Source organism: Lepisosteus oculatus, unplaced genomic scaffold (genome assembly GCF_040954835.1).
Source record: "Lepisosteus oculatus isolate fLepOcu1 unplaced genomic scaffold, fLepOcu1.hap2 HAP2_SCAFFOLD_103, whole genome shotgun sequence".
NCBI lineage: Eukaryota > Metazoa > Chordata > Actinopteri > Semionotiformes > Lepisosteidae > Lepisosteus > Lepisosteus oculatus.
Window position 1 is genome coordinate 60,818 of NW_027167655.1, and position 9,183 is coordinate 70,000.

At 53.5% G+C, this 9,183-nt stretch overlaps 5 non-coding genes across 5 annotated transcripts; 3 read left to right on the top strand and 2 right to left on the bottom strand.

Annotated features, from left to right (window-relative positions):
* Positions 1-3,126: 3,126 nt before the first annotated feature.
* On the top strand, positions 3,127-3,296 carry LOC138225779 (U1 spliceosomal RNA). The gene has a single exon (XR_011184250.1). It is a non-coding gene; the product is annotated as a U1 spliceosomal RNA (small nuclear RNA).
* Positions 3,297-3,932: 636 nt separating this feature from the next.
* LOC138225746 (5S ribosomal RNA) lies at positions 3,933-4,051 on the bottom strand. Its single transcript, XR_011184218.1, has one exon. It is a non-coding gene; the product is annotated as a 5S ribosomal RNA (ribosomal RNA).
* A 1,788-nt stretch (positions 4,052-5,839) lies between these two features.
* On the top strand, positions 5,840-6,003 carry LOC138225765 (U1 spliceosomal RNA). Its single transcript, XR_011184236.1, has one exon. It is a non-coding gene; the product is annotated as a U1 spliceosomal RNA (small nuclear RNA).
* A 636-nt stretch (positions 6,004-6,639) lies between these two features.
* On the bottom strand, positions 6,640-6,758 carry LOC138225720 (5S ribosomal RNA). The gene has a single exon (XR_011184192.1). It is a non-coding gene; the product is annotated as a 5S ribosomal RNA (ribosomal RNA).
* A 1,775-nt stretch (positions 6,759-8,533) lies between these two features.
* Positions 8,534-8,697, top strand: LOC138225775 (U1 spliceosomal RNA). Its single transcript, XR_011184246.1, has one exon. It is a non-coding gene; the product is annotated as a U1 spliceosomal RNA (small nuclear RNA).
* The last annotated feature ends 486 nt before the right edge of the window (positions 8,698-9,183 follow it).

Genomic DNA, 9,183 nt, shown 5'->3' on the forward strand with positions numbered 1-9,183 from the left:
AGGCAGTCTAGCTCTCCGATAAAATTGGATTCCAGCTCACTGGCCCTGCAAAACTTAGTTCAAGACTTTAAACTCTCAGACACATATAGATGTATATATCCCACAACAGCAGGATATGCATGGTCAGGGAGGAATAGCAGCTCCAGAATTGACTATTGCTTTGTCTCAGAGAGAGTGAAAGTTGTTGGGGTCACTCTTCAGCCTGTCTTCTTCTCAGATCATCAGGCTTTAGGGTGTAGAGTGGAACTCCAGGGCGGGACTGTCTTTGGCCCAGGCCTCTGGAAACTCAACACAAAGCTGCTAGAGAACGAGGGGGTAGTATCCCGCTACAAGGAGAAACTATCACAGTGGCTGTCCTTGCAGTGTCTGTACGGGTCAGTAGGAGAGTGGTGGGAGGAGGTGAAGATGAGGACAAAGGCCTTTTTCATGGCTGAGGGAAGGAAGGCTGCTGCCAGACGGAGAGGAGTGCTAGCCAGGAAACAGAGGCAGCTGCAGCGTCTCTACACGATGCTGCACAGTGGCTTCGATGTGCTCGAGGATATCACCCTTTTAAAAAAGGACATCCGGAGCATAGCCGAAGAAAGTAGTCGAGGAGTGCTGTTAAGAGGCAGAGTGCAGTTCTTGGAAGAAAATGAGAAGTGTACTCGCTTCTTTTTCAGGAAAGTGATAGGCTCCAAGTCTGTCATGGAAAGTGTAGTTGATGAGGAGGGACGAGAGAGAACAGAGCCGAGTGCTATCCTCTCCTGCACCAAGGCCTTCTACTCAAGACTGTACAGCTCTACAGAGGTAAAGGATGAAGAAATTCATTTTTTTACCTCAAAGCTAGAAAACGTTTTGAGTGAAGAAGATAGGGAAGTACTTGAGAGGGATTTGACAGTAGAAGAGCTGAGACAGGCTATGGAGAGCTTACAGAAGGGGAAAACTCCAGGTGCTGACGGGCTCCCTAAAGAATTTTATTGCACCTTTTGGGATCTGCTTCAGGATCCGCTACTGGTCCTATTCGAGGAAAGATATAAGACAGTATTGCTGCCTGACTCCTTAAGAGAAGGCACTATCTCTCTCTTGTTTAAGAAAGGAGCAAAAAATGACATAAAGAACTGGAGACCCCTCAGCCTGTTAGGCGTGGACACTAAGATCCTGTCCAAAGCCCTTTTCCTGCACCTACAAAATGTAGTGGCCTCACTGGTAGGGAAAGAACAGACTTGTGGGATAGCAGGACGCCTGATGAGCGACAACCTGGCCTTGTTGAGGGATGTCTGTCTGTACTCTGAGGATCGCTCCCTCCCTCTTTGCATTTTAGGTGTAGACCTAGAAAAGGCCTTTGACCGCCTAAACCGGCAGTACTTAACATCGGGACTTGAGCACATGAAGTTTGGCCCCATCATGAGAAAGTGGATTAACCTGCTGTACACAGGTAGCAACAGCAGAGTCATGGTTAATGGCAATAGATCACGCCCCTTTGAAGTCTGTTCAGGGGTGAGGCAGGGCTGCCCATTATCCCCCTTGTTATGCGTTTTGGCTATGGAGCCCTTAGCCTGTGCCTTGCGCCAGGATCAGGCCATTAATGGGATACCAGTGCCTGGAAGTGGGGGAGGAGAGGTAAAGACATCTCTATACATGGATGACGTCACCCTGCTCCTCTCTGACAATGCCTCAATTAGCAGAGCTCTGCAGTGCTGTGATCGTTTCTCTTTGGCTTCCTCCGCAAAAATTAACAAATCTAAGAGTGAGATTTTTTATCAGAACTGGAGGGAGCCAAAAGAAGGACATGATCTCAGGCTGCAAGAGAAGAGAATTAAGGTCCTGGGGGTGTATTTTGGAGAAGAGATGGGAACAGTAAATTGGCAGAACAAATTGCCAATCTTAAACAAAAAACTGATGCAATGGAAGGACCGAGACCTCACCATGACAGGGAAGGTGCTGGTCATCAAAGCCGAGCTCTTGCCTGTCTTGAATTTTCTGGCTTCTACCTTCCCAATCCCACACCGTGTTGCGGCGGTGATGAGGAGATTGATGTTTCAATTTCTATGGGGTGGGAAGCAGGAAAGACTCAGAAGGGAAATAATGTACAGGCCGCTACCCTCAGGGGGGAAGTCTGTCCCAGATATTGCTACGAAGCTGCTGTGCATTTTCCTGGCCTCTGTGCTGAGAGGCTTTGCAACAGCACCTGCAGCGCATACCTGGACTTATTTTTCCAGGCTCTGGGTAGGTAGGGAGGTGTTCAGAGTGTGGGGTGTCAGACCCAAGCTGGACGTCCCACTCTCTGACACATGCCCTGCAATTTATGGGACAGTTAAAAGTTTTCTAAGATCTCACCCAATTGGCCATATTCCCCTCCGAGATGTCAGCGTCCAAAAACTGGAAGATTTCGTTGCACCCCAGAACAATAGGCAGACCCATGTGGGCATTTTAACATCAGCCCAAACAAGGAAGGTGTGGAAACACACATCCTCTAAGTTTCTGTGCAACATTCACAGTGATTTAGCCTGGAGTGTCGTCCACCAGTGCTTACCGGTACGAACTTTCTTGTACCGTAGGGGCCTCACCCCCAGCCCTCGCTGCGTTAGGGTGGGCTGCGGCGAGGAGGAGACTGTATCCCATCTCCTGTGGTCCTGCTTTTTTGCTAAGGCCTTCTGGGCACAGTTTGAAGATTGGTTGCTGGCTCTCTCGCCCCAATTTACCCTGACCGCTGCTTTCGTCATATACGGCATCTCTCCTGTCAAACTTCCTCCTGACGTGTTTGACAGGATCTGGGCCGTGGTGAACAGTGGGAAAGTTGCCCTGTGGAGAGTGAGGAACATGGGGCTGTTCAAAGGCATCGAGATCCCAGTCAAGGCAGCAGGTAGCCTGGCCCTGTTCATCACCCGAGAGAACTATTACCTCAGAGATCTGTGGAGAGAAGGGAGGGAGGAAGCAGAAAATCTGTGGGAAATAGAGAGCATAGGTCAATATCTCAAGAAACTGTGAAAAACATTATCAAGTTTAAGTAAAGAATGTGATTTGCACCAGAAAAAAAGAAAATTGTTGCTATGTAACTGTTACCATGTCAAAATGTAATGAGATGTGATCATATATACTGTTTTAAGTATGTATATGAATGTAAAGCTTTCTGATTTGTGATGTCCTGTATTTTTTTGTGAAAAGAAAATAAAGTTCTTAAAAATCGAAATCGGTTCACCCAGGGCGAGGCTCGGCCATTGCACTCCGGCTGTGCTGACCCCTGCGAATTCCCCAAATGTGGGAATCTCGACTGCATAATTTCTGGTAGTGGGGGACTGCGTTCGCGCTCTCCCCTGATGTGCTTGGTCCAAAATCAGATACGGGAGGGTTAGGACACCACGAGCTGCGTGGCTGCGGAAGGATCCCGGTTCAAAAGGAGTCGACGCCGCTGCTGGTTCTCGCTGGCTTTTAGTTAGGGGTCCGGAGAAGCATCTCAAGCTAGTTCCACTACTCCTTCCGGACGTTCATTCCCTTTTCAAAGTCAGTCGTTTTGCTATAGTCTGCGTTCTTTAGGCTGATTATCGAGGTTAGCCTTTATTTGGTCATGGGGGGCCTCGGTACTGTATGCTGAGTCTAAAGACAGTTTCACCCGTTTTCTGATTGCTCGGTTCTGTACCAGTGCAGACATGTCAAACAGTGAATGGCTGTACCTCTATTGTATCCGTGCTCAATGAATGAAATCGGTAACAAATGAATATATGTCTAGTTATACGAAAAACGAGTGGTTTATCGACTCATCTTCATTTGCAGATTTAGAGGCAGCTTCGATATTCGTTTTACAGACGGGTTTTTTTTTTTGAATATGGGTCACACACATGCCACAGCAACAAAACATCTCTAGAGATGAGGCTATAGATCACCTTTCCATCCTGCAGGTTTTCCTCCCAAAGCCTACGGCACCAACGGCGACCCCTGCTGGCCGGGAGAGCAAAAGCTTACAGCACCTGGTATTCCCAGGCAGTCTCCCATCCAAGTACTAACCAGGCCCGACGCTGCTTAGCTTCCGAGATCAGACGAGATCGGGCGTGTTCAGGGTGGTGTGGCCGTAAGTGAAAGCCCTGGCGCCTGACTCGCTACTTGAAGCTGTGTGTGGCGGGGGTTCCGTGCCCCCCGAGCGGGACTGAAGGATCGTTCGTGTGCAACTCTTTGGAAAGGAGCTGCTTTCCAAATCGCATTGCGTGCCTGGATGTTGGCGAATGCGCTCCCTTGTGTTGGCTCGTCCCGCACTGGAGGAGGACAAACAATCTGCACGGAGGAGCAACAGGCAAGTCTTCACCAGACAAAAACCTCCAGTGCACAGCACTCTGGAAACATTTCGGGGCTTTCGCGTGTTTATTTCAGCACGTAAAGCGCACCGGTCCAACACGTCGGCCGGGCGCGCGGCGCCTCCGCCCTCTTGTGGCCTTGCGGCGTCAGAGCAAGAGGCTCCTTCTCGCTGCCCTTCCTCTGTGTTGCAGGGCCCCGAGAGGGAACCCGGAGCGCCAACTTTGTTGGGGGCGGGGGACCGCGTTCGCGCTCTGCCCCCGGTCTCTTGCGCGAGTACTAAATCTCACGGACAGGGGGGCCTCGTCATTGATTGTTACAGGTGAGACGGGGATTAGGAGGAGACCCCGACTGATGGGTAAAGGGGAGCACTAACACCAGAGGGACACCCCCGGCGTCTCTTTTTGAGAGACGCCCTGGGGTTTCCTAATGGCCAAGGAGGGTCGGGACCTCGGTTTGACCTCTGTTTGTGCAGCAGAGTGTCGCCATCAGGAGGCTGGGGCGTAAGAGAGCCACACAGCCCGCAGGGTGAGCGCTCCCTACTGGTCCCAGTCACACCTCTTGCAGGAGCAGCAGCAACCGGAGCTTTTCCGGGGTGGAATATCCCATCCGGGTGCCGGCCAGGCTTACACCTGCTGGGCTGCCCCGGGGGTGAGCCCAGTCGAGAGTCGCAGGGCCAGATCTAGTCACCGGGGAGAAACGATACAAGTGAAGGATTGCTCGGCTCTCGGCACTTGAAAAGACCGACAAATGTCTCGTTCCCGCCGGAGCTGAATGTACCCGCATGTGTGGTGTCGTCTTCTTCCCCCGCCCCGCTGTGTTTGCTGTATTGTCTCTGAAGCCGCCCCCCCCGAGACGAGACGGGCTTTTCCTGTGCCCCAATTAACACTTTACAGGTGCCATTCCCCGGCATTGTGGCCATTGTCGGTGCTTCCACGCGATAAGATAAGGCGGAGGAGAGCGGGGCATGCCCAGCGGCAGACATTCAAGGAGGGGGCAGGGCGAGGTGAGGTGAGGTGCGACACGCCGGAGCCCCGACGCAGCTAATGCGGAGCACTTGTTGGACTGGCATCGAAAGGACGTGTGCGCACGGAGCGAGCCTTCCCTGCGGCGGAGCGCGGGAACTTTCTCCCCCTCTCCCGCTGCAGGAGTTGTGTGCACTGCAGCGGTGCCGAGAGAAAAGCACAGAAGGCAGCAGGCTCTGGAGAGCAGGTAAGAGACGGAGCCTTGTGGGCAGGCGAGCAGGCCCGTTTTTTGGAAATTGCTGAAAAGGTTTGTTCGGTGTGTGGCAGGCGCACGTCGCGAGCTTGCGTGGCGATCTGCCGGTCTGGAGTTATGCAAATGAGGCCGAATTGCATCCCGGGACATGCTGCGAATGCGCAACGGCGACTGCAGATGTGTAGGAAACGGCGCGCTCGTTTTCTCGTTTTGCCCACACTTTTGAGTGTTAGTGTGGCGTGTGAGTGTGTGAAAGAGTGGGCCCAGCAGGAGGCGGTGGCGTGCGGGGCTAGGAGGTGGCCTAGGCTGCGGGATTTGTGCTGTGGGTGCGGGCCGCTTGCAGGGGCCTGTTTAACTCATACTTACCTGGCAGGGGAGATACCTTGATCAAGAAGGAGGTTCACCCAGGGCGAGGCTCGGCCATTGCACTCCGGCTGTGCTGACCCCTGCGAATTCCCCAAATGTGGGAATCTCGACTGCATAATTTCTGGTAGTGGGGGACTGCGTTCGCGCTCTCCCCTGATGTGCTTGGTCCAAAATCAGATACGGGAGGGTTAGGACACCACGAGCTGCGTGGCTGCGGAAGGATCCCGGTTCGACAGGAGTGGACGCCGCTGCTGGTTCTCGCTGGCTTTTAGTTAGGGGTCCGGAGAAGCATCTCAAGCTAGTTCCACTACTCCTTCCGGACGTTCATTCCCTTTTCAAAGTCAGTCGTTTTGCTGTAGTCTGCGTTCTTTAGGCTGATTATCGAGGTTAGCCTTTATTTGGTCATGGGGGGCCTCGGTACTGTATGCTGAGTCTAAAGACAGTTTCACCCGTTTTCTGATTGCTCGGTTCTGTACCAGTGCAGACATGTCAAACAGTGAATGGCTGTACCTCTATTGTATCCGTGCTCAATGAATGAAATCGGTAACAAATGAATATATGTCTAGTTATACGAAAAACGAGTGGTTTATCGACTCATCTTCATTTGCAGATTTAGAGGCAGCTTCGATATTCGTTTTACAGACGGGTTTTTTTTTTGGAATATGGGTCACACACATGCCACAGCAACAAAACATCTCTAGAGATGAGGCTATAGATCACCTTTCCATCCTGCAGGTTTTCCTCCCAAAGCCTACGGCACCAACGGCGACCCCTGCTGGCCGGGAGAGCAAAAGCTTACAGCACCTGGTATTCCCAGGCAGTCTCCCATCCAAGTACTAACCAGGCCCGACGCTGCTTAGCTTCCGAGATCAGACGAGATCGGGCGTGTTCAGGGTGGTGTGGCCGTAAGCAAAAGCCCCGGTGCCTGACTCGCTACTTGAAGCTGTGTGTGGCGGGGGTTCCGTGCCCCCCGAGCGGGACTGAAGGATCGTTCGTGTGCAACTCTTTGGAAAGGAGCTGCTTTCCAAATCGCATTGCGTGCCTGGATGTTGGCGAATGCGCTCCCTTGTGTTGACTCGTCCCTCACTGGAGGAGGACAAACAATCTGCACGGAGGAGCACCAGGCAAGTCTTCACCAGACAAAAACCTCCAGTGCACAGCACTCTGGAAACATTTCGGGGCTTTCGCGTGTTTATTTCAGCACGTAAAGCGCACCGGTCCAACACGTCGGCCGGGCGCGCGGCGCCTCCGCCCTCTTGTGGCCTTGCGGCATCAGAGCAAGAGGCTCCTTCTCGCTGCCCTTCCGCTGTGTTGCAGGGCCCCGAGAGGGAACCCGGAGCGCGCACTTTGTGGGGGGCGGGGGACCGCGTTCGCGCTCTGCCCCCGGTCTCTTGCGCGAGTACTAAATCTCACGGACAGGGGGGCCTCGTCATTGATTGTTACAGGTGAGACGGGGATTAGGAAGAGACCCCGACTGATGGGTAAAGGGGAGCACTAACACCAGAGGGACACCCCCGGCGTCTCTTTTTGAGAGACGCCCTGGGGTTTCCTAATGGCCAAGGAGGGTCGGGACCTCGGTTTGACCTCTGTTTGTGCAGCAGAGTGTCGCCATCAGGAGGCTGGGGCATAAGAGAGCCACACAGCCCGCAGGGTGAGCGCTCCCTACTGGTCCCAGTCACACCTCTTGCAGGAGCAGCAGCAACCGGAGCTTTTCCGGGGTGGAATATCCCATCCGGGTGCCGGCCAGGCTTACACCTGCTGGGCTGCCCCGGGGGTGAGCCCAGTCGAGAGTCGCAGGGCCAGATCTAGTCACCGGGGAGAAACGATACAAGTGAAGGATTGCTCGGCTCTCGGCACTTGAAAAGACCGACAAATGTCTCGTTCCCGCCGGAGCTGAATGTACCCGCATGTGTGGTGTCGTCTTCTTCCCCCGCCCCGCTGTGTTTGCTGTATTGTCTCTGAAGCCGCCCCCCCCGAGACGAGACGGGCTTTTCCTGTGCCCCAATTAACACTTTACAGGTGCCATTCCCCGGCATTGTGGCCATTGTCGGTGCTTCCACGCGATAAGATAAGGCGGAGGAGAGCGGGGCATGCCCAGCGGCAGACATTCAAGGAGGGGGCAGTGCGAGGTGAGGTGAGGTGCGACACGCCGGAGCCCCGACGCAGCTAATGCGGAGCACTTGTTGGACTGGCATCGAAAGGACGTGTGCGCACGGAGCGAGCCTTCCCTGCGGCGGAGCGCGGGAACTTTCTCCCCCCCTCCCGCTGCAGGAGTTGTGTGCACTGCAGCGGTGCCGAGAGAAAAGCACAGAAGGCAGCAGGCTCTGGAGAGCAGGTAAGAGACGGAGCCTTGTGGGCAGGCGAGCAGGCCCGTTTTTTGGAAATTGCTGAAAAGGTTTGTTCGGTGTGTGGCAGGCGCACGTCGCGATCTGCCGGTCTGGAGTTATGCAAATGAGGCCGAATTGCATCCCGGGACATGCTGCGAATGCGCAACGGCGACTGCAGATGTGTAGGAAACGGCGCGCTCGTTTTCTCGTTTTGCCCACACTTTTGAGTGTTAGTGTGGCGTGTGAGTGTGTGAAAGAGTGGGCCCAGCAGGAGGCGGTGGCGTGCGGGGCGAGGAGGTGGCCTAGGCTGCGCGATTTGTGCTGTGGGTGCGGGCCGCTTGCAGGGGCCTGTTTAACTCATACTTACCTGGCAGGGGAGATACCTTGATCAAGAAGGAGGTTCACCCAGGGCGAGGCTCGGCCATTGCACTCCGGCTGTGCTGACCCCTGCGAATTCCCCAAATGTGGGAATCTCGACTGCATAATTTCTGGTAGTGGGGGACTGCGTTCGCGCTCTCCTGATGTGCTTGGACCAAAATCAGATACGGGAGGGTTAGGACACCACGAGCTGCGTGGCTGCGGAAGGATCCCGGTTCGACAGGAGTGGACGCCGCTGCTGGTTCTCGCTGGCTTTTAGTTAGGGGTCCGGAGAAGCATCTCAAGCTAGTTCCACTACTCCTTCCGGACGTTCATTCCCTTTTCAAAGTCAGTCGTTTTGCTGTAGTCTGCGTTCTTTAGGCTGATTATCGAGGTTAGCCTTTATTTGGTCATGGGGGGCCTCGGTACTGTATGCTGAGTCTAAAGACAGTTTCACCCGTTTTCTGATTGCTCGGTTCTGTACCAGTGCAGACATGTCAAACAGTGAATGGCTGTACCTCTATTGTATCCGTGCTCAATGAATGAAATCGGTAACAAATGAATATATGTCTAGTTATACGAAAAACGAGTGGTTTATCGACTCATCTTCATTTGCAGATTTAGAGGCAGCTTCGATATTCGTTTTACAGAC